General features: G+C 36.3%; 1 protein-coding gene across 1 annotated transcript in view; it reads right to left on the reverse strand.

The window, feature by feature from the left end:
* Positions 1–22,778, reverse strand: part of LOC123868425 (zinc transporter ZIP11) — a 105,021-nt gene that overhangs the window by 72,220 nt on the left and 10,023 nt on the right. The gene's annotated exons all lie outside the window — the stretch shown is intronic.

Here is a 22,778-nt window from a genome sequence, read left to right on the forward strand (position 1 = left end):
TGAAGTTTGGCAGGCAGCAAATCAAGCAATGTCTTAAAGCACAATTAAAAAAAAGTGTTATTTCTTGTACGATGATACTGAACCCTTCGTATGCGACTCTGACTCGCACTGAACCGTTTTTTATCAGTGATGATAAGAGCATTGCACTGATGTACCTATATAATACGAGATTCAAAATTACTTTCGGTATTAGAGGCTCAACCTACTAATTCTTATGTTTCCTAATAAAAAAATATTTTATTTTTGAAATGCATTATTTTTACCTATAAAATTATAAACACATAATATGATGATCCGTTTAATGCACCTTTTATATCCTAAATCACACACTCATTAAGGATTCAAAAGATGACTCAAAATATAATCACCCAACTAACTAGCCGTATTATGCATTCAGCGTATGATGCATAGTAAGAAATAATGAATGAAAATCAGACGGGCATGAGTCATTAGTGGCCGGAGTGTCCGTACGCGGGCGCACAGGAAATCGTAAAAGAAACGCATCTAGAACGCGTATCTTCCGGTGCGTTTCCGGCACCGTGGCTCGCTTTCGCCAAATATCCTTCGCTTTATGGCTATCCGTTTACTGAACTCTAACTATTTCGGGCGCGGGATGTGCCTTGATGGATAGGAATGGACTTTGTTCACAAAGGTTTGTATTGTACTAGTACGTCTATGTTACGATATGTTACAAATTTTTACACACTTTTTTATACTTTTGTTACGCTCACTTACCTATATTATTTGTTTCAAATCTTGCGACAAATTCAATTAAGCAATTCTCGTGAACCAATTAGTTAATTATGAATTTAGATTATGCCCGCGAATTTCAAGCCCCTGATTTTACTCCGTTAGGATAGGAGTAGATATTTTTACGGAAATCTGACAAACCATAGATACAGATATTAGTTTAAAGAGCTTGTCAAAATTCATTAAGTTTGTTTGGTTAATATTGGATCACACTGCGGAACACGCTGGTAAAACATCTCGTATGTAATAAATTAGGTGCTTTTTAGATGCTTGCTCTTCGTTTCGGTTCGTTGCGTTTCGGACAAACTTCATGCCTTCTAAAGGTTCGCAACCTTTAACATTACATGTGTAGGGTTCTGGACTTCTTCTCAGACCTAGCGTTTTCCGGTATTTAACTAGCGTGTACTTATTATTCTCACCCATGCTACAACTTTTTACTCGCAACGATAGCCATCTGCCCTCCTCAATCCGTTAGTAAATTATTAACCCATAGCGTGTCTACCTTGCAATATTTTTTCAAAGAGTTATCTACTATTACTTTGTTGTATCTCAACTAAGAACGATGGTATATCTAAGTTTTGTACTAATTTTCAAAGGGTTACCTACTACTAGTTGATTGTATCTAAATAGGTAATTAAGGACGATGGTTACAGTGCGCATCGGGCATGGCATCATTTTAAATGACGCTGTTGTAAAAATGTGTTTGATATAGCATCCTTCGGGTGTACTACTTACTGCGTAGCCAATACCCTGGTGTGAATATCAAGCTACTACTAGGCAATGAAGAAATACTATCTAGTACCTACTAGCACTTATCTCATTAGAAAAAAGTAAAAGAAAAAACCTTAAAAGACTTAAAAGTAGAGTAACACTTTAGCATACACATTGTACTCATTGAGAAAACACAATCAATTCATAATAAAAAGCGTCAATATAGAATCGAGAGTAGAAAGTGCGCCAAAGAATTCGTTATGATGAAATAGCATGAAAAGGGTATTGTTTGTGGTAGAAGGAGAGAAAAGGAAAAAAAATTAAAAAGTAAACAGTTGCGCATTCCATTGGCTAGTGCACGTGGTACATTCCAATGGGGTCATGCACCACACGGTAGGCGCGTGCGTAAAAACAAGTGCAACGCTCGTGAATCCGACAAGCCGCGCGCACTCCGCCCGCCTCGCCTGCGCGCTACCTTAAAGGCTGCATTCTCGGTGGGCAGCGATGAGCGGAAGCGGAATAAAATACGCAGCGTCCCATTAGCTGCTTTTTTTTTTTGGTGGGCAATTCTCGGCTAATGGAAGCAGTACCTACTGAAGCCGGTCTAGTCACCCCAGTAATTTACTCCAGTAATTTTCCCCGCTACCCCCAATCGTTGCTTACCGAAAATACAGCTAGCGGGCCGCTGCGCATTTTATGGCTCCAGCAAGCATTCTTTTAGCATCGGCGATCGGCAATTTTGCGACATCTATGCTGCACATTTTCACGACTTTCTGCGCTTTAGATATATTAAAACTGCGCCCTTTAGCGATTGTTTCAATGCTGCATTGCATTCTACGACTTGCTCTTTGCTGGAGATTGTATGTGTGCGAAGTGGGGCGTTAAAACGCGGCATCGAGCTTCCAAAAAGCAAAAAAAATAGATGATCGTTGACGCTAAAAGCGTCGTGTCCCTACGGCCCCTATTCCGCTCCCACTAACGGCTGCCCGTCGAAAATGTAGCCTTATTTACTAATTATGAGCGAACCTAAACTTGCGCATGTCGATTCGCTAATCGGCTTTTTCAATACAATAGAGTGTTATTACAGAACCAATAAAATTCACTGCAACACAAATGGTTACAAAAAAAAACAATAACTACTACCTTTTAGATACCTACTATAAAATAAACTTAGAATCAGATAGACTACAGGCCCATGTTTAAAAATGGGTGGGTCATATGAACCACCAGGTGACGTATACAGGACGATATAAGAGCATAAAATAATAAGTTTCAGCACTATGCCGTCACTTGTAAGCTGTCCAACAGAGTGCTGGTGAGAATTGAAAAGTGCAGGTAGAGTGAGTACATTTTGGTCATATATTTTTGTACGGCATTTTTACCATCGATAGATCCATGAAAAATAATAAGAAAGCGCGCAGTGCCGTAAAAAAATGGTGCGCCACAAAGTCAGTAAATGTTTTGATTTTCTGACAATTTCCGGGGTAAATTTGGTCATTTGATTCTGTACGGCACTAGTTTCATACTGTTTCAATACAGCCTCTAATCCATTATTCCGCAACGCCGTACAAAAATCATGCGACAAGGGGAAAAAATTGAGGGTAGCAACCCCCTCTCTTTCCGTGGTCCGGGGGGTGATTTGACAAAGTACGGCTTTGGTTCCAAAACATTATCTAGCACTCAAAAGTACTATTAAAAATAATGCCGTAAAAAAATTAGTGTTCATTTGAATGTGTATCAATAATTATCTTAATTTCATGGTATACTTAATTTTTAAAGCTGTAAAATCATTTGACTCTGTACGGCAACTTTTTTTTTAACATGATAGTGTAAAATACTATTGTTATATAGTATTGCCGTTCAAAAGAAACTGTTCTAAAAAAAATTATAGATAAATACAAAAACTGAAATTTTTCAAATTATTGCAAAAGTTTAAATATTCATAGATTAATAAAATATAGCAATTTTCTACGCTTTTCCCTTGTTTTAAATAGTATTAAGATAAATAAATTAGGAAAAAATTATGCCGTACATTTTAATGCAGACCATATCTTTTAGGCTGATGAAAATGACGCTACCATTTTAAGGGTGTAGTACTTTATGGCCATCTGATACTGTACGGCATTAACATATTTTTGAAGAGAACAATTGATAATATGATAAAATCACTATGCCGTCTAACTGAAGTGAACGGGTGTGTATATAATATCCACATCCCCTACAAACCTTTGGACCAACGAAAATGTACGGCATGTAAAAAAATATTATCTATGCATAAAACACTTTCAAAATAAATTAATTTTATGTTGTTTCAAATCACCCCCCGGACCACGGAAAGAGAGGGGGTTGCTACCCTCAATTTTTTCCCCTTGTCGCATGATTTTTGTACGGCGTTGCGGAATAATGGATTAGAGGCTGTATTGAAACAGTATGAAACTAGTGCCGTACAGAATTAAATGACCAAATTTACCCCGGAAATTGTCAGAAAATCAAAACATTTACTGACTTTGTGGCGCACCATTTTTTTACGGCACTGCGCGCTTTCTTATTATTTTTCATGGATCTATCGATGGTAAAAATGCCGTACAAAAATATATGACCAAAATGTACTCACTCTACCTGCACTTTTCAATTCTCACCAGCACTCTGTTGGACAGCTTACAAGTGACGGCATAGTGCTGAAACTTATTATTTTATGCTCTTATATCGTCCTGTATACGTCACCTGGTGGTTCATATGACCCACCCATTTTTAAACATGGGCCTGTAGTCTAAGAATATTTATTTGCTTTATACACATTAACAAGTAGGCCTGGTGTTTTTTAAACAAAATTAGCCACCGCGTTTTGCCGTATAAGGCGCTCAAAATTAAGTGAAATAGTTTACCAGGGAAACTAAACAAAAAATTTAGAGAAAATAAACAAAGAACTCGGAGAAAATAAACAAAAAATCTGCGACTAAAAATAATCCTGTATTCGTACGGTAAATGTACTTTATGCAAAAACTACTGGACGGATTGGGCTGTTTAGAATGGAGATAGATTATACCCTGGATTAGCACATAGGCTACTTTTTATCCCGGAAAATCAAAGAGTTCCCACGGGAATTTTAAAAATTTAAAATTTTTTAATAATTAATTTTAAAAAACCTACATCCACGCGAACGAAGTCGCGGGTATCAGCTAGTTAGGTATAAGGTTGTGCTAATAATGGAACTAAGGTGGATACCTAAGATTTATATAAAACTAATATGTATAATAAATCGCGTATTTTTAACCGACTTCCAAAAAAGGAGGAGGTTCTCAATTCGTCGGGATCTTTTTATTTTTTTTTATTTTTTTTATGTATGTTCCCCGATTACTCAAAGACCCCTGGACCGATTTGGAAAATTTTTTTTTGTTTGAAAGGGTATACTGTGCAGGTGGTCCCATATAAATTTGGTGAAGATCTGATGAATATCTTCGGAGATGGAGAACAGAACTCCTCAAGGGATAAGAGCAAATTGCTCGCGATCAGTGTAATAGCTTAGTAAACAGTAGGGTTTTAACTGGGTATAGCATATTATAGTACAGTGAGGCCACTAAAAAGTGTGAAATAAAAAATTTTCAAAAGAAAAATAAAACCGACTTCAAAAACCACAAATACTAAAAAGTACAAAATAATTTTTGTTTAGCTACACGTGTAATGTACCTAGGTATGAAGTCGGGCAAGCTTCACTCTTGGATTTCTAATTTTGTTTTAATATGCTCGCTCGACTTCATACCTAGGTACATTACACGTGTAGCTAAACAAAAATTATTTTGTACTTTTTAGTGTTTGTGGTTTTTGAAGTCGGTTTTATTTTTCTTTTGAAAATTTTTATTCTTGCATTATCGACTGCAGTTTCCTATTTATTAGCTACTAAATGATTCTCGCGACTTTCACCGCGATAGTACTGTGGGAACTCTTTCCTGTGGGATTTTCCGTTATAAAAAGGAGCCTATGTCGTTTCCCGGGATGCAAGCTACTTGTTTACCAAATCTCGTCAAAATCGGTTAAGCGAATTGGTCGTAAAAAGCTAACAAACAGACACACTTTAGCATTTATAATATTATAGTAGTATGAATATGCCAATTATTGTGTACTAGCAATAACAGTTAGCTTTGGTAAGTCTTGCCATAAGCTTGCACTAGGCAAATACTCGCGCAAGGTTACCAGACGTAGTAATGCCACGTCTCGTAATCTCTTGCGGAAGTTATATTATCCCACCAAAAACATTTCATGTAAAATGTTGCCAAGACTCACAAGTTCATAATGCTTTCACTGTTAAAAAGTGATGAGATCTCTAGTAGAGCCAAGCCCCTAGCTGAGCTTAGAATTGCGCTGCCCATGGGACCTATCCCAAGTCCAAAGTATATAGCTCTTAAATGCTCTTGAGTATATCACATTTATAACAATAAAGAACAAATAACTCTACTTACAAGCTCTGATTTTACAAACCCTAAATCTTGGTTAAAAAAGGACGGCTTGGCCGTTTAATGTTCGTGGTACTTTTATCTGATATGACATTTAAGCCCGGAATAGCTTGTGCGACAATCATGAAGTATAATAAAAATTAGTAATTGTCGAACAAACTATTCCTTATGACCTTAATATAATATGTTATGCCATGTAATGCTTTCACGAACATTAAACGGCCAAGCCGTACTTTTTTAATCAAGATTTAGGGTTTGTAAAATCAGAGCTTGTAAGTAGAGTTATTTGTTCTTTATTGTTATAAATGTGATATACTCAAGAGCATTTAAGAGCTATATACTTTGGACTTGGGATAGGTCCCATGGGCAGCGCAATTCTAAGCTCAGCTAGGGGCTTGGCTCTACTAGAGATCTCATCACTTTTTAACAGTGAAAGCATTATGAACTTGTGAGTCTTGGCAACATTTTACATGAAATGTTTTTGGTGGGATAATATAACTTCCGCAAGAGATTACGAGACGTGGCATTACTACGTCTGGTAACCTTGCGCGAGTATTTGCCTAGTGCAAGCTTATGGCAAGACTTACCAAAGCTAACTGTTATTGCTAGTACACAATAATTGGCATATTCATACTACTATAATATTATAAATGCTAAAGTGTGTCTGTTTGTTAGCTTTTTACGACCAATTCGCTTAACCGATTTTGACGAGATTTGGTAAACAAGTAGCTTGCATCCCGGGAAACGACATAGGCTCCTTTTTATAACGGAAAATCCCACAGGAAAGAGTTCCCACAGTACTATCGCGGTGAAAGTCGCGAGAATCATTTAGTAGCTAATAAATAGGAAACTGCAGTCGATAATGCAAGAATAAAAATTTTCAAAAGAAAAATAAAACCGACTTCAAAAACCACAAACACTAAAAAGTACAAAATAATTTTTGTTTAGCTACACGTGTAATGTACCTAGGTATGAAGTCGAGCGAGCATATTAAAACAAAATTAGAAATCCAAGAGTGAAGCTTGCCCGACTTCATACCTAGGTACATTACACGTGTAGCTAAACAAAAATTATTTTGTACTTTTTAGTATTTGTGGTTTTTGAAGTCGGTTTTATTTTTCTTTTGAAAATTTTTTATTTCACACTTTTTAGTGGCCTCACTGTACTATAATATGCTATACCCAGTTAAAACCCTACTGTTTACTAAGCTATTACACTGATCGCGAGCAATTTGCTCTTATCCCTTGAGGAGTTCTGTTCTCCATCTCCGAAGATATTCATCAGATCTTCACCAAATTTATATGGGACCACCTGCACAGTATACCCTTTCAAACAAAAAAAAATTTTCCAAATCGGTCCAGGGGTCTTTGAGTAATCGGGGAACATACATAAAAAAAATAAAAAAAAATAAAAAGATCCCGACGAATTGAGAACCTCCTCCTTTTTTGGAAGTCGGTTAAAAATACGCGATTTATTATACATATTAGTTTTATATAAATCTTAGGTATCCACCTTAGTTCCATTATTAGCACAACCTTATACCTAACTAGCTGATACCCGCGACTTCGTTCGCGTGGATGTAGGTTTTTTAAAATTAATTATTAAAAAATTTTAAATTTTTAAAATTCCCGTGGGAACTCTTTGATTTTCCGGGATAAAAAGTAGCCTATGTGCTAATCCAGGGTATAATCTATCTCCATTCTAAACAGCCCAATCCGTCCAGTAGTTTTTGCATAAAGTACATTTACCGTACGAATACAGGATTATTTTTAGTCGCAGATTTTTTGTTTATTTTCTCCGAGTTCTTTGTTTATTTTCTCTAAATTTTTTGTTTAGTTTCCCTGGTAAACTATTTCACTTAATTTTGAGCGCCTTATACGGCAAAACGCGGTGGCTAATTTTGTTTAAAAAACACCAGGCCTACTTGTTAATGTGTATAAAGCAAATAAATATTCTTAGACTACAGGCCCATGTTTAAAAATGGGTGGGTCATATGAACCACCAGGTGACGTATACAGGACGATATAAGAGCATAAAATAATAAGTTTCAGCACTATGCCGTCACTTGTAAGCTGTCCAACAGAGTGCTGGTGAGAATTGAAAAGTGCAGGTAGAGTGAGTACATTTTGGTCATATATTTTTGTACGGCATTTTTACCATCGATAGATCCATGAAAAATAATAAGAAAGCGCGCAGTGCCGTAAAAAAATGGTGCGCCACAAAGTCAGTAAATGTTTTGATTTTCTGACAATTTCCGGGGTAAATTTGGTCATTTAATTCTGTACGGCACTAGTTTCATACTGTTTCAATACAGCCTCTAATCCATTATTCCGCAACGCCGTACAAAAATCATGCGACAAGGGGAAAAAATTGAGGGTAGCAACCCCCTCTCTTTCCGTGGTCCGGGGGGTGATTTGAAACAACATAAAATTAATTTATTTTGAAAGTGTTTTATGCATAGATAATATTTTTTTACATGCCGTACATTTTCGTTGGTCCAAAGGTTTGTAGGGGATGTGGATATTATATACACACCCGTTCACTTCAGTTAGACGGCATAGTGATTTTATCATATTATCAATTGTTCTCTTCAAAAATATGTTAATGCCGTACAGTATCAGATGGCCATAAAGTACTACACCCTTAAAATGGTAGCGTCATTTTCATCAGCCTAAAAGATATGGTCTGCATTAAAATGTACGGCATAATTTTTTCCTAATTTATTTATCTTAATACTATTTAAAACAAGGGAAAAGCGTAGAAAATTGCTATATTTTATTAATCTATGAATATTTAAACTTTTGCAATAATTTGAAAAATTTCAGTTTTTGTATTTATCTATAATTTTTTTTAGAACAGTTTCTTTTGAACGGCAATACTATATAACAATAGTATTTTACACTATCATGTTAAAAAAAAAGTTGCCGTACAGAGTCAAATGATTTTACAGCTTTAAAAATTAAGTATACCATGAAATTAAGATAATTATTGATACACATTCAAATGAACACTAATTTTTTTACGGCATTATTTTTAATAGTACTTTTGAGTGCTAGATAATGTTTTGGAACCAAAGCCGTACTTTGTCAAATCACCCCCCGGACCACGGAAAGCCAAGCCGTACTTTTTTAATCAAGATTTAGGGTTTGTAAAATCAGAGCTTGTAAGTAGAGTTATTTGTTCTTTATTGTTATAAATGTGATATACTCAAGAGCATTTAAGAGCTATATACTTTGGACTTGGGATAGGTCCCATGGGCAGCGCAATTCTAAGCTCAGCTAGGGGCTTGGCTCTACTAGAGATCTCATCACTTTTTAACAGTGAAAGCATTATGAACTTGTGAGTCTTGGCAACATTTTACATGAAATGTTTTTGGTGGGATTTCATTTCTTTTTGGCAGGTGCCCTAGATTTTTTTTTTGGATCTATTTTTTGTAGGTACCTACATCATTTTCATGGCCCGCTCTCTATCGTTACCTCTTTTTTTAAAAGCTTTTATTCTTGCAATGTATGTAACTATGTTTGTTTGGGTGGAATCTTGCAACTCAATTTTAAAGCAGATATATCAAATTTCAGTCTTTTAGGACTTCAGGAAACACATTTTTTAAATTTACAGACTGGGAAAAGTTTATTTTCCTGTTGTTTTAATGAAATCCCTAGCCTACATACCAAATTTCAGTCTTCTAGGACTTAGGGAAGTATTTTAGAACTTTTGACTAGAGGGGTTTTGAATGGCAATAAATCTGAAACCATAACAGGTAGACAATTGATACTTGGCACGTTTGATAAGTCTGTCAAGGACATATTATCCTGAAAATATCAGCATTCTAGCGATAGACTTTACAAATAATTTGCTTCCCCCATACGTGGGAGTGGAGGGGGAAATTTTTAAATTTCTTAATTTTCCTGTAGTTTGTATGCAATTTCTAGTGTACACACCAAATTTCAGTCTTCTAGGACTTCGGGAAGTACCCTAGAATTACAGACTAGAAGTTTTGACTGTCAATAAATCTGAAACTATAAAAGCTAGACAATTGATACTCAATGCGTTTAATAAATCTGCCCAGGACATCTTATCCTGAAAATATCAGCTTTCTAGCGACAGATTTTACAGATTTGCTTCACCCGTAAGAGGCGTAGAGGCGGGGCATTTCCAATTTCTTAATTTTCCTGTAGTTTGTAGTCAATTTCTAGTCTACATACCAAATTTCAGTCTTCTAGGACTTCGGGAAGTACCTTAGAGGTTTTGAGTAGAGGTTTTGATGATCATCAGTGAGGGACGAAATCGGCGTATTTTAGGTATCAATAAATCTGTAACCATAAAAGCTAGATATTTGATATTTAGTATATTTAGTAAATTTGCTGAGGACACCTTATACTGAAAATTTCAGCTTTCTAGCGTCATCCAGACCGAAGTTATGACGGGTCGAAAATACGGCGAAACACTTCGAGAAAAAGGTACGTAGCGCCCCGGCCGCCGTTTGGCTCGTCTTGGCGGGGGCACTGCCGTGCCCCCTGATACCTAACAATGAAGGAACTTACAGCTAAAATGGCGACCGAGTTGTTAAAATGTACCTATGCATTAGGTATACTTAGATGATTAATTTTGTTCGCTTGTATGAAGAGTCGGGGGTGTGGTTTTACCATCAATTTTGGAGTGTGACCCCTTGCATTTCTATAGGTTTTACCATGTTTAAAAACTTTAAAATTAAACCCGCATAAGTAGTTCCGAAGATCTCGGAACCAGAAATCTCGTAGTCTCACATCTCGCTGACAACTTCAAAAATCACACCTCGTAGGTACTTTGTGGACATTTTTAGTAACTTTTTTTGGGATGTCTAAATTAGACATTGAATTGTCCAAATTGGACACAGGTTTGGCCAAATTGGTCATAGGATTGTCCATGTGGGACATAGGGTGTTGGGATATTGGATTTATACCTAATGATCGCTTATGCATAGTATTGTGGCTCTACATACTGTAACCACGTCACGTGTAAGCTGGTAAGTTTTTTAAATCGAAATTAGATTACGTGTGGAGATGATTACAATCAATTGTAACGTCAGAGGAATAAATAACGTGCTAATCACGGCTATCTCCACTGCATCGGTTATGGTTTTGTTAAGACGCAGGATCGCCGTGCACTTTAATTGGAACTGAATAAAATGACGAATCAAAAGGAAATGTAACTTATCCATACAGATTAAAGTTTAAAACCGTGCAATTTGCTCCAGGTCGTTACCGTTGACTTGATTCCCGCATGACTTTTTTCTAAATTTCTTGGAACTTTATACCAAAATTTTAATTTTAAGCAGGAAAATGTTACTTCGACGATTATAGATGGATTTTTATGAGTAATTTATGAATATTGGATTTTTTTGAAATGAATTACATATTATGGCAGCATGCAACAATAGACAGTCAGGGATTTTGGATTTTCCGGGTCCAAAAGTATATATCCGATATTCTTCCCCGCGAAGCAAGCTATCTCTGTATCAAAAATCAAAATCAGTTAGACGGATGGGCTGTGAAAAGCTAGTAGACAGACGGAAAGACGGACACATACTTATTAGTATGAATAAGATGAAACGCCAAATACCGGTGCCGTAGACTTTATTCACGTGAGTTAATTCATCTATATGAATCAAATACAAAACTTATATTTCGCTACTTTGTAGCACGTGTTACAGTCGTCAAACTATAACTATCTACCTACAATTTAAAGTTAAACTTTTTCGTACGCCTTTCGAAATTCAAAACTGCTTTTCGTTAGAAGTGTATATAATATGTGTAACTGCATTAGGCGGGCAAGCATTCCATCCTGGGAAAGCGGCAGAAAGTTCGGCATGCGAGGGTCGGAGGCTTCGAAGGAATGCGGCCGGGCCTCCCCCCTCCTCGCCGACCTGCTCCCAGCATTTATTCCACTTTGCTGCTTAACTCATATCTAAATGTGCGCGGAATTTCAGACTCCGTGCTTTGATATTGCTTTAAAACTATTTCCTCCACAGTTTTTACTAAAAATTCATAAAGCAAATAATTTTTTATTTCCCAGCGTATTGATCCCAAAAAAACTTTTTATAGTTATCGATGCATTAGGAAATGAGAAATATCTAGGATTAGATATGTTGCGTATATCAATGATAATAATTCCTTTTTAGCTGGGTTTTACTCTATTTTCTTTTTACCCCCGACCCAAAAAGAGGGGTGTTATAAGTTTGACGTGTGTATCTGTGTATCTGTGTGTCTGTGTATCTGTGTATCTGTCTGTGGCATCGTAGCGCCTAAACGAATGAACCGATTTTAATTTACTTTTTTTTGTTTGAAAGGTGGCTTGATCGAGAGTGTTCTTAGCTATAATCCAAAAAAATTGGTTCAGCCGTTTAAGAGTTATCAGCTCTTTTCTAGTTTTCTTGTAGAAAGGAAGGTTAGATAACGGTTAGGTTCATAATATTATGTCAATTGACAAATGTCAAGCTGTCAAGATGGACGTTGCGTTGATACATAATTATTTATTTGAAAATGATGTTTTGGAAAACTCAGATACTTTGGATCGTAGGCGCGGAATAGTCCAAGAAAATCGGTTCAGCCGTTTGAAAGTTATCAGGTCTTTTCTAGTTACTGTAACCTTCACTTGTCGGGGGTGTTGAAAATTTTTAATTTACACTTGTAGATAATATTATCTTACCGGGTTCGCATGGGGAGCCTACATATTCCGTAGACGAATATGAATGGGTTTTTGAGTGGCAATTTTTTTTTACCGAAGTTAAACCTACTCATAGGGAAGAAATAAAAAGTACATGTATTAATTATGTGTTATAGTATTATGGTTAAGAGTATATTTTTAACTAAGCTACTAAACTGATCGCGAGTGATTCGCTGTTTTCCGTGGAAGAGTTCCGTCCTCTATCTCCGATCTGATCTTAACCAAAACCTGGGACCAATGTGACAGTTAAGCCTTTTTTTAGAAGGCGGGTTTTGTTAAAAAGTTTGGTCAAAATCTGTTAAGTCATTTCGAAGTTTAGTGATAAACCAGGAAGGTGGTTAGGTACGGAAAATTAGCTCTATGAAACATAGGTCCACAGAGTTTGTGTCATTGGATTTGTCTCGACGAATAGCAGAAGTAAGGTTCATGAGGTTGTGAAGCAATAAGTTTGTAATAACAGGAGGTCATGTTAAGTCGTAAGGTTGGAGGGCGATGTGATGATTTCATAAGGTCGTGTTGTCGTTATTTAATGCTACTCAGTGTGTTTAAAATCGGTTTAAAACTTTTTTAACGAATTTATTAGGTATATCATCACTAGGTTCTTGCAAATTCATCCGCGTGCGTAAGGGTCCCGTTGGAATTTCTCAAATTTCCCTTGAGCGAACCCGGAGCGGGTTAGCTAGTTAAGAATATAATTATTATTGGAGAGATTCAAACTCACACTATTCAGAAATATAGGTACATATTCTGTGTACGCATGTATAATATATTCAATGGGCATTAAGGCAAAATCACATAATGCAATTCCAACGAGAAAATCACGATACCGCAAACAAAACACAAAAACAAATTACACCCTAAAACTTCCAACGCCGGCATCGGAGAGAAGGCGTAATATAAAATGGACAAAACGGCTCCGAAACCCATAGAAGGAGCGAACACCGACACATTCCCGGGGCCCCGAATCGTAAATTACACGAGCGCGATCGGCGCCGGCGCCGGGAGGAGCGCTTGTTACGATATTTGAACAAATTCCCGGCGGTGTTAATCTGCATAATAACAGCGGCGGACACAAAGCGGTTGCCGACACCCATTATACTCCGCGCCACCCTGCGCTCCTCGGCGACCACCTCCGGCTCGACGCGCTGCCACTTATGTACATCATCACTAATGCTAATTCATTTTTCTCATATCTCAATGAATAACTGTTGTTAAAAACTCTCGTTTGCATCTTTGCCAATACTTTATCTTAATAATTGCACTCAAAAAGTATCTTATCAATGGCTTAGTTCACATTTGCAATTTTTGTACGACAAAATATTCTTAGTTACAAAAAAATCGGTGATTTCCACGACAGGCAAACTAGAAACCGTAATAGGCTCGCAAATCCTACGCTGCGCTCCGTCTCAGAAAAGTGGGAAAGTCATGTGTGGGAATAAGTGTAATATTCATACTAATATTTTATAATAAAATTCCACAGTCAACTTGCCTTTACACAAATTTAAAAATTTTATTGCTGGACGGTCTTCTCGCAACGGCCAATTGGCCGATGGGGACTTCTGTTCGGGGCGGTGTTGCCCCCCGTTAAAAATTTTATTAAAAGTATGCTCCTGAAAAAGCATAATATACAATTGAACATTATGGAAATGACAAAAAGCTTGGATTTGACTCGCTCCAGCAATACACGGGGCCGCAATAGCTTGTATAGTAGGTACAATATAGTACAATATGGCATATTATTGTAAATTGAATACTTAAAAAGAGCAACCGCCGAGTTTCTTGCTGGTTCTTCTCGGTAGGAACGGCATTCCGAACCAGTCTTCAAAAGCAAATTCAAAAGCACTTATAAATATTTAATTGAAAAAAAATATTTTGAATTTGAATGACTACATAATTGTCGTTTTTCCAGTTGAACTGTATAGTTAACTAAAGTTCAAATATGACACCACAAAACTGTGGTACTCATATTTGAATAAATAATGTAGAACTCAATCTCTCGACCAGATGCAGTATTGAAGTGATCTGCTATTTTTGTGGTCTATCCTTCTGTAGTCATACTATCTGAACCGTGAACAGCTCTCCAATTAGTGCAAATTGAAAACTAACACATCAATATTATCTGGTCACTCTGTTGGTAAGTTTCATAGCTTGCTTTATTTGCTGAATCGGCGAAGCATTAACGCCTAGGAATCAAACGTTTTGGTGCCGGTCCTAAATAATATTAGGTTTACTTTTGCCACTCAGACTACATCACGATCGTTCCTGATAAGAAATCAAGTAACGTCGCGTGCTCTTAGACCACAACCTTAGTCGCACATAAATGGAACACTTTTTACATTTAGATACGGAACTCTAAAAATCTCTGTTTACAACAAAGTAATATGCGGTTACATGTATCGACATAGCAATAGGAGCAATAAAAAGTAATGATACGAGTATCTTGTTAAACAAGGGTGCAATTATTTCTGTAATAAGTAAGAGGGCGATCTGCATAACAAGCTGCAACAAAGAAATTGCTGACTGCTATCTTATTACCGCCGGTACCTGGAGCGATGATGCGATCACCACAGATTTGGATTAGCGGTGTCTTTTGTGCCTCTAACAATTTTTCCTTGCGGCTATACCAGAGTGAACTCTCGGTTAGATTCTGAATCGGCGATATTTTAAATATTAGGCTATGAGTGACGTAAAATCAAAGAAAAATAGACGATTCTTCGTTCATATAAATCGTAAATAGACGTCGACGTCGAACATGACGTCGATACTTGGATGTCATGTTACAAATTCGCTATCTCTCATGGACTAATTCATGTATTAATTCATCAAAATTATTTTCGGGTGCCATATAGCCAATATATATGAAAAAGGAGCAAAGTGCAAATATTTATTTATTTTCAAAAATAAAAAATGAGGGGCCGTCAAAGTCCTAATTTCAGCCCGATTCGTCCAGTAGTTTGAACTGTGCGTTGATAGATCAGTCAGTCAGCTTTTCCTTCTATATAATATTATATAGAAAATATACCAGCAAATGAACGTTTTAATGCTGAAAATACGAATGTCAATGTATTTGATAGTTATATTTAAACTGATTGCCCAAAGCCACAAAGTAATTTTTGATGACAGAGCAACAGGATAAAAAGTAAAATTTATTATACGTTTTGGGACAACATGCAGTCTATTATAGTATTTCGAGGGAAAGCCACGGGGGGTTTTATGCATGTCCGACACATAAAGTTCTGAGAAAACATTGTTAAGCGACAGTGTTTTTTTATATAGTATTTTCATAAATTTTGATAGAATTAGAAGTGGTGTATATTAAAATCAACATTAGTGAGTAATGAGTAATGATACACATAATATAAAAAATGCTGAGGGAGTAGCACCGAAGTTGTAATAGGTAGGTATACTGTTGCTATTACTTGCGGTAACTGCTTGTATATAAATATATTAAAAGAATATTCCTAACTCATTAAGTGACTGACTCATCTAAGTCCAGCCCAAACTCTTGGACTTAGAAAGCTAAAATTTTGCACCGATTTCCACTTACGCGAAGAGATGTGTTTAGTCGACCAATCAGATTCTTAATAGGTAGATGACGTCAAAAATTTATCACGTCATCTTTGAAAAATCTGATAGGTCGGGCTGAACACATTTTTCTGCTCCGCTTAGGTGGAAACCAGGACCTACCAATCACAGCACGACAGCTGCCAGCAGCGCAACGTTGCGGTAGTGCGTATGCAATTTACCCCCGAACGACCGACCCGCCCCGGCTTCGCAATTCGCTTATTACAATTTTCATAGGGATCTGTAATTTTTTTGAAAATAAAATATAACCTATGTTACTCAGGAATAATGTAGCTTTCTACTGGTGAAGGATTTTTCAAAATCGGTTCAGTAGTTCCAGAGATTAGGGGTTCCTTGTAGTGGACAAGCAAATTTACAAACTTTACCTCTTTATAACATTAATAATATACTTACTTAGATTACTTTGAATGCATTTAAGAATTATTATTTCAGTCGCCAATCGTTGACACATTGAATCCGAAAATAACAATTACAAAGAGTGACACACGGGCGGCTTGCGGATCTCCTTTCGTATGTATCATAAATAGATACAGTGTAACATCAGGAAATGCCAAGTATGCGTAACATTATTGTGCGAGTCGGAAAGAGTTTAGGAATGTCGTCGGGACAAATTCGGATTTCGGATCTAAAATTAGTTAAGATGACTAGACATATTTTCGAAATTAGCAGCTCTAACAAACAACCTCAGGGAAATTGGAATTTTAGTCAAGTAGGTAAGTTAAAACAATTAAATGCTATAAATTGGGAAAATGACTAACGAAATCGATGTTCTACTCATCATTTAGTTAGATTATAAAACCGGAAAGGCAAAAACTTAGGTGAGGTGAGGGAATGAATAGTATTATTGAAAATTTTATTAAAATAATATAACTTTACGGCTGGAATCGAATAAGACAGTTGAAAATAATTATCGTAAGAACGATGTAGCAGCTTAAATTCTATCATAATAATTTGTGTACATCTAATATCAATTGAATTACAGTTCATTAACTTATGTTAGTTATTGAATTTTGTCAATCCTACTAATAATATAAATGCGAAAGTTTGTATGTACGGATGTTCGCTACTCTTTAACGCAAAAACTACTAGACGGATTTGGCTGAAATTTGTAATGGAGATAGATTATACTCTGGATTAACACATAAGCTACTTTTCTCCCAGAAAATCAATGAGTTCCCACGGGATTTTTAAGAAACCTATATCCACTCGAACGAAGTCGGGGGCATCAGCTAGTCAGTAATATTTACGGGAGAAAGGCATTCCGAACCAGAGGTAGATTCATTTGAAGATTCTAAAAAACTTGTAAAAGTTTAATTGAAAAAAAATATTTTTAATTTTTTAATCAATTAATCAATAGGTAGGTATTATCTGTAATTTGTCGATAAGTAACTTAAGCAACGTTGTTATTTGACAAAAATTGTATGGTATTTTTTGACAATAACCACGTCGCTAAATAATCTATCGATAGATTACAGCTGGAATTTTTTTAATGGTTTATTTCAAGTAACTTATGTTTACAGTATCTCTAAGAGGTTGGAGCCTTCTTTTAGGAGTAGGAAAACTACTTCTGTATCACAGAAGTAGACACTGACACAGAAGTAGTTCTCCTGAGATACTATAAACATAATAAGTTATTTGAAAAAAAAAACGAAATTTAATTTTAATATCAGCCGTAAAACTAGACAGAAAATTGTAATTTTCTAAAAGCTACTTGTGATGGGTTTAGCGAAGTGGCAATATTTGACGGTTATGAATAGGTATTCCGGGGGCACCCACGCGGCGGTACAGACGACGCGACAAATCGCCAAGGTTGACTTCAATGCTACGGCACGCCGACGGATTTTTCAGTGAAATAGTTTCACAGAGCGGCGTCGGCGGTGACGGCAACGTCTGGTCCGGCGCGGGTCGATGCCCCCGCCCGCCACGCAATTTGGCTTCGCTCGTCGCCGCCCAGTGTTGCCAATTTGGCATTTTTATGGCTAAATTTAGCATATTTCTAAGCGATTTAGCATCGAAAAATTTCATTTTACATTGACTTAGCATTCTTTAAAACAGTAATCAATATTATTCAAACTCAATATTAAATGAAATAAACAAATCACACGCTTGTCGGGAGTTAAAACGAGTAATTTAAAAAAAAAACCGGTCAAGTACGAGTTGAACTCGCACACGAAGGGCTCCGTACCATCGTACAAGATATTATAATACTACGTATGCACTTACTTTGTAATTTTTTAAAATTTGTATGGCAGCCATTTTGAAATTCGCCATCTTAGTTTTTTATTATTTGTTGTTTTAGCGAAAATAGAAATACACACTTTGTGAAAATTTCAGCTCTCTACATGAGACACAGCTCGCTGATAGACTGAGGGACGGACAGCGGAGGCTAAGTAATAGGGTTCCGTTGGCACCCTTCGCGTACGGAACCCTTAAAAAGTCTGTTGCCTTTTTGTGTTTCAAAGAATCCTTCATCGAATTCTTGATTTTTCATGGCACACCTCTTCCAGCGTACTTGCCCAGTACTTGTACGTAATGTCCATTTCAGTGATCAGGGCTCAAACGGTTAAAAGTTTCATAATCACTTATTGACAAAATTAACTCGAGCAGTAGGCGTCGGTAACGCCATGCGATGATGCGAACGAGGTAAGTAGGCGGGCGCCTAATGTTGCCAGGGCTTTCGATCAAGAATTTTCTGGATACTTGACCAGGTTTTGCATAACATGAACACGTTAATATGGATAGTGAACTCAGCCAGATTTTAGGAACTTATAATTTTTGAACAAACATAGTTCACAGCTACAGTTTAGCAATCGCAATCACATCTGATTGATTTAAAATTACGATTTAGGCTTGCGCTCAAAAAAGCAATGATGAGGTTTGGGTTGGAGTGCGCTTGCCTGGAAGATACCTAGATTGGTTGGCACTCGCTCACTATTGGCAATGCAATTACAGTTTAATTTTGAACACAACTATAATTTTATTATTCGCTTTCTCAAAAGCTAGTCTATTAGTCTAACATACTAATAGTCTATTGGGAAAGCGTAGAACTGAAAAAATTGGAATGGGCTTATAATTTTGTTCTACAAGGAAAGATCCAAGACAAATTAAAATCAGCCAAACGACTTATCCCCTGATAAGATTCTCCACGTGTGGTACGAGTTAATCACGAGATTCTATATTCAAATAGCTGCCTCAAATATAAAAATATAAGATAGGAGAAATGGCACTAAAGGCAGAAAATGTTGTATCCCATGCAACACTAAATATGACGGTCACTATGTTAACGATGATTTCCTACATTATTTTTAAAACAATATAGATTTTATTTATAGTCCGCGTAATGGGCCACAGCGTGACAGTAATGACTGTCTGTCTGCGATTTAAAAGTGAAATTTTACAGACACGACGATGTTACAATTTGACAACGTTTGAAGATTATTTCAAAGGTTTGACTCATTTTGAAATAAATCAATCATATGCGTATTAAAACGATATGCCAAGAAATGGCATTCAAAGAAGGTGTGTACCCTTGCTACACTAAATATGATGATCACCGTGTTACCGAGATTTTATAAATCCTTTTGGACACAATATAGATTTTATTTAAAGTCCGCGTAATGGGCCACAGCGTGACAGTAATGACAGTCTGTCTGCGATTTAAAAGTGAAATTTTACAGACACGACGATGCAACAATTTGACGTGTAGATTTTTTAAAGGTTTGACTCGTTTTCAAATAGATAAATCATATCTGCATTACTCTGGCATATATTTACTTGGCATCTTATGACTACTTTATCATCCTAACCTTTTTCCATAGTGTGAATGCCCTTTCGGGATTTATTTATCTGCCACGTATAGAAAATAGAAATAGAAAGAATTTTTATTCAAATAAACTATTCATAGTGTTTTTGGATTTTCAAACGAATCTACACCACTGGGATTGGTTCGGCATGCTCTATCTTCTTTTTCACTTATACCACGTACTTTATTTACATCAGCTGTGATTGAAGAAATCGTAAGTGTGAAAAAGAATGCATATTGACATTATTATACGAAATTATATAATATTATACGAAAGTTTGTCTGCTAGCTTTTTACGGCTCACATGTTGAAAGGGTCCCCGGCTTTTTAAAGCCGATCCGTATAACCGATTGTGATGAGGATATCTACAGAGATAGCTTTCATCTTGGGGACAGACATGGCTATTTTTAAGCTTGGAAAACCAAAGAGTTTCTATAAGATTTTTAAAAACCGAAATCCACGCGGGTGAACTATACACAACTATAGATCCTAACTAACAGGGACACAGTTTTTGTCACAGTAAAATTGCTCGATCTAAAAATCCACAATATCGAATTATTAAATAAAAGGCTATCAATATTAATACATTAAAATACAACTGGCCGATGAATTCAAGACGCATTCTACGAAAGCATCATAAAGCAACAACTACAATTATTATCAGTTTCTCGTGTGACCCTAAACTCGTTACTAAAATGAAATAACACAACGCCTAATCTAACTAGTCGAAGAGACAGCGTTAAATAATATTTGATACGATACATGAAAATGTAGTAGAGTATAATGCATCCCTTCAAAGCATAGAGATTACAGATCAAGCACGTGTAACACAAAACCAGAGCTTAATCTTAGTAGTAAAATCATAAAATTACTGTATCCTAATAACTTACTTTTCTAACCAGGTTTTGCGTGTTCCACCTCAAACAGCATTATTACTTACCATTAGGCAAGATCATAGCTAAACCGTGGTAAAATTATGTTTCAACTAATGGATATAATCTGTGCATCCTTATTTTTATACTTACCGGAACTAAGTTACAGCACTACAATTTGAGAAGAGAACGCTGTATTTTAACATACAGGTAAATCTAGTCCAGTTACCGACGTCGAGTCGTTTCTTTTAGATATTGTATTTTTTATAAACGACGATCTAGAAGGGACAATGAAAATGCATGTATCTTATAGGTTCAACACGTAGACGCTTCACGAAAGCCTAAATTACTTAAAATTTTAATCTATTTTGTACAAGAATCTGCCACATATCTAAGGTGCTTTCTTTAAGTATATATTTTGTTCGGTGTGATACACTTATGTTTCTATTGGAACAAAGACATTTTTATTAAAAAAAATCAAAATCGGTTCAATCGTTTAGGAGCTACGGCGCCACAGACAGATTCACACAGACACACAGATACACACGTTAAACTTATAACATCCCTCTTTTTGGATCGGGGGTTGAAAAACCGAGGACATCTATTAGCTGTCTCTTAATCTAACTGGAATCCAGTTAGCGGCGGGTCCATAGTGCAACTAGTTTTATCCCGCTCACGCCAACTTATCAATGAAATTCCTACAACGGCGCCCTCCGGTGCTTCGCGCTCCTTCTGACGTAACAAAATGGCGGCCAGCTAACTAGCATCGTGCGCGCAATGTACATTTTACCATATTTGGAGATTGTTAGTTTGAATTTTTTACATAGTTAAACAAATATATAAATTATAAAAGGAGAAACTGAATGAGATCAACGTGTAACAAACCACTGGGTCTAGAAACTTTAAAATTTTGCGTTTAGGTTTGCCAGATAGAATACTCGACGGGGTCAGCCAGTTTGGAGCTAATTTGGTATTCTTTTCATTATGCTCCATGCGGAAAAGGTTAGCAATAATTTAGACCTGTATATTTAGTTCAGACATTTTGTACAACCGAATTAGTAAGTTTCTACTAATATTATTTATACTTCCATTTTTATCAGAATTCAACAAGCAGTAACTCTTAATTTCATATAAAAATCCAGCAAGTAAGCATATATGTATAATATATAAAATAATGCTTAAAATAAAATAAAACAAATAACCGGTACAAAAATTAAATGGTATTGTTTGCATTATACTTGGTAGATTTGAATGAAAATTCTATAAGTATAGATAAAAATTCAAGTACCTAATACTTTTTTCATCTTATTATTATATGTATAACTAGCGCCATCTAGTTATAGAGGTATGCATTACTACAATCAGATCATTGGAAAATCCTCCAACCATTGGAAACGCCTGAAAAACGCAGCAAGCAAAGCTTCTTTGGTTAGAGGGCAGCAGTAGCGGTGGTATTCTCCGGTCTGGCCGAAAGTTAGAGAGCAGTACTTTTGTGTGTCTAAGTATCACGTCTGTCTATGTCAGCAATAGATGGCGTTGTTAGAATTGAAATATCTATTCGCGAATTATAAAATATTGATGTTTTAACTAAGTACTTATTTTGTACCTACTCTCTTCTTCCGGTAACGACGGGTATTTAAAGCAATCAACGAAAATGATACTGTTGTAATGTTACTTAGCTTATCCACGCGTTCGTCCGAGTAAACGAGACTTTCAAATAACTTAAATGTTTATTAGATGATGCCGTGAATTTTTGTTGTGAAGATGTCAATACTTTACTTTACTTGTACTATAAGACCTACCTACCTGCCAAACATGATTCTAGGTCTATTCTTGACATACACGGCAGACAGACAGACAACAAAGTGATCTTGTAAGGTATCCGATTTTCCTTTTGAGGTACGG

Source organism: Maniola jurtina, chromosome 9 (genome assembly GCF_905333055.1).
Source record: "Maniola jurtina chromosome 9, ilManJurt1.1, whole genome shotgun sequence".
In the NCBI taxonomy this organism is placed as follows: Eukaryota; Metazoa; Arthropoda; class Insecta; order Lepidoptera; family Nymphalidae; genus Maniola; species Maniola jurtina.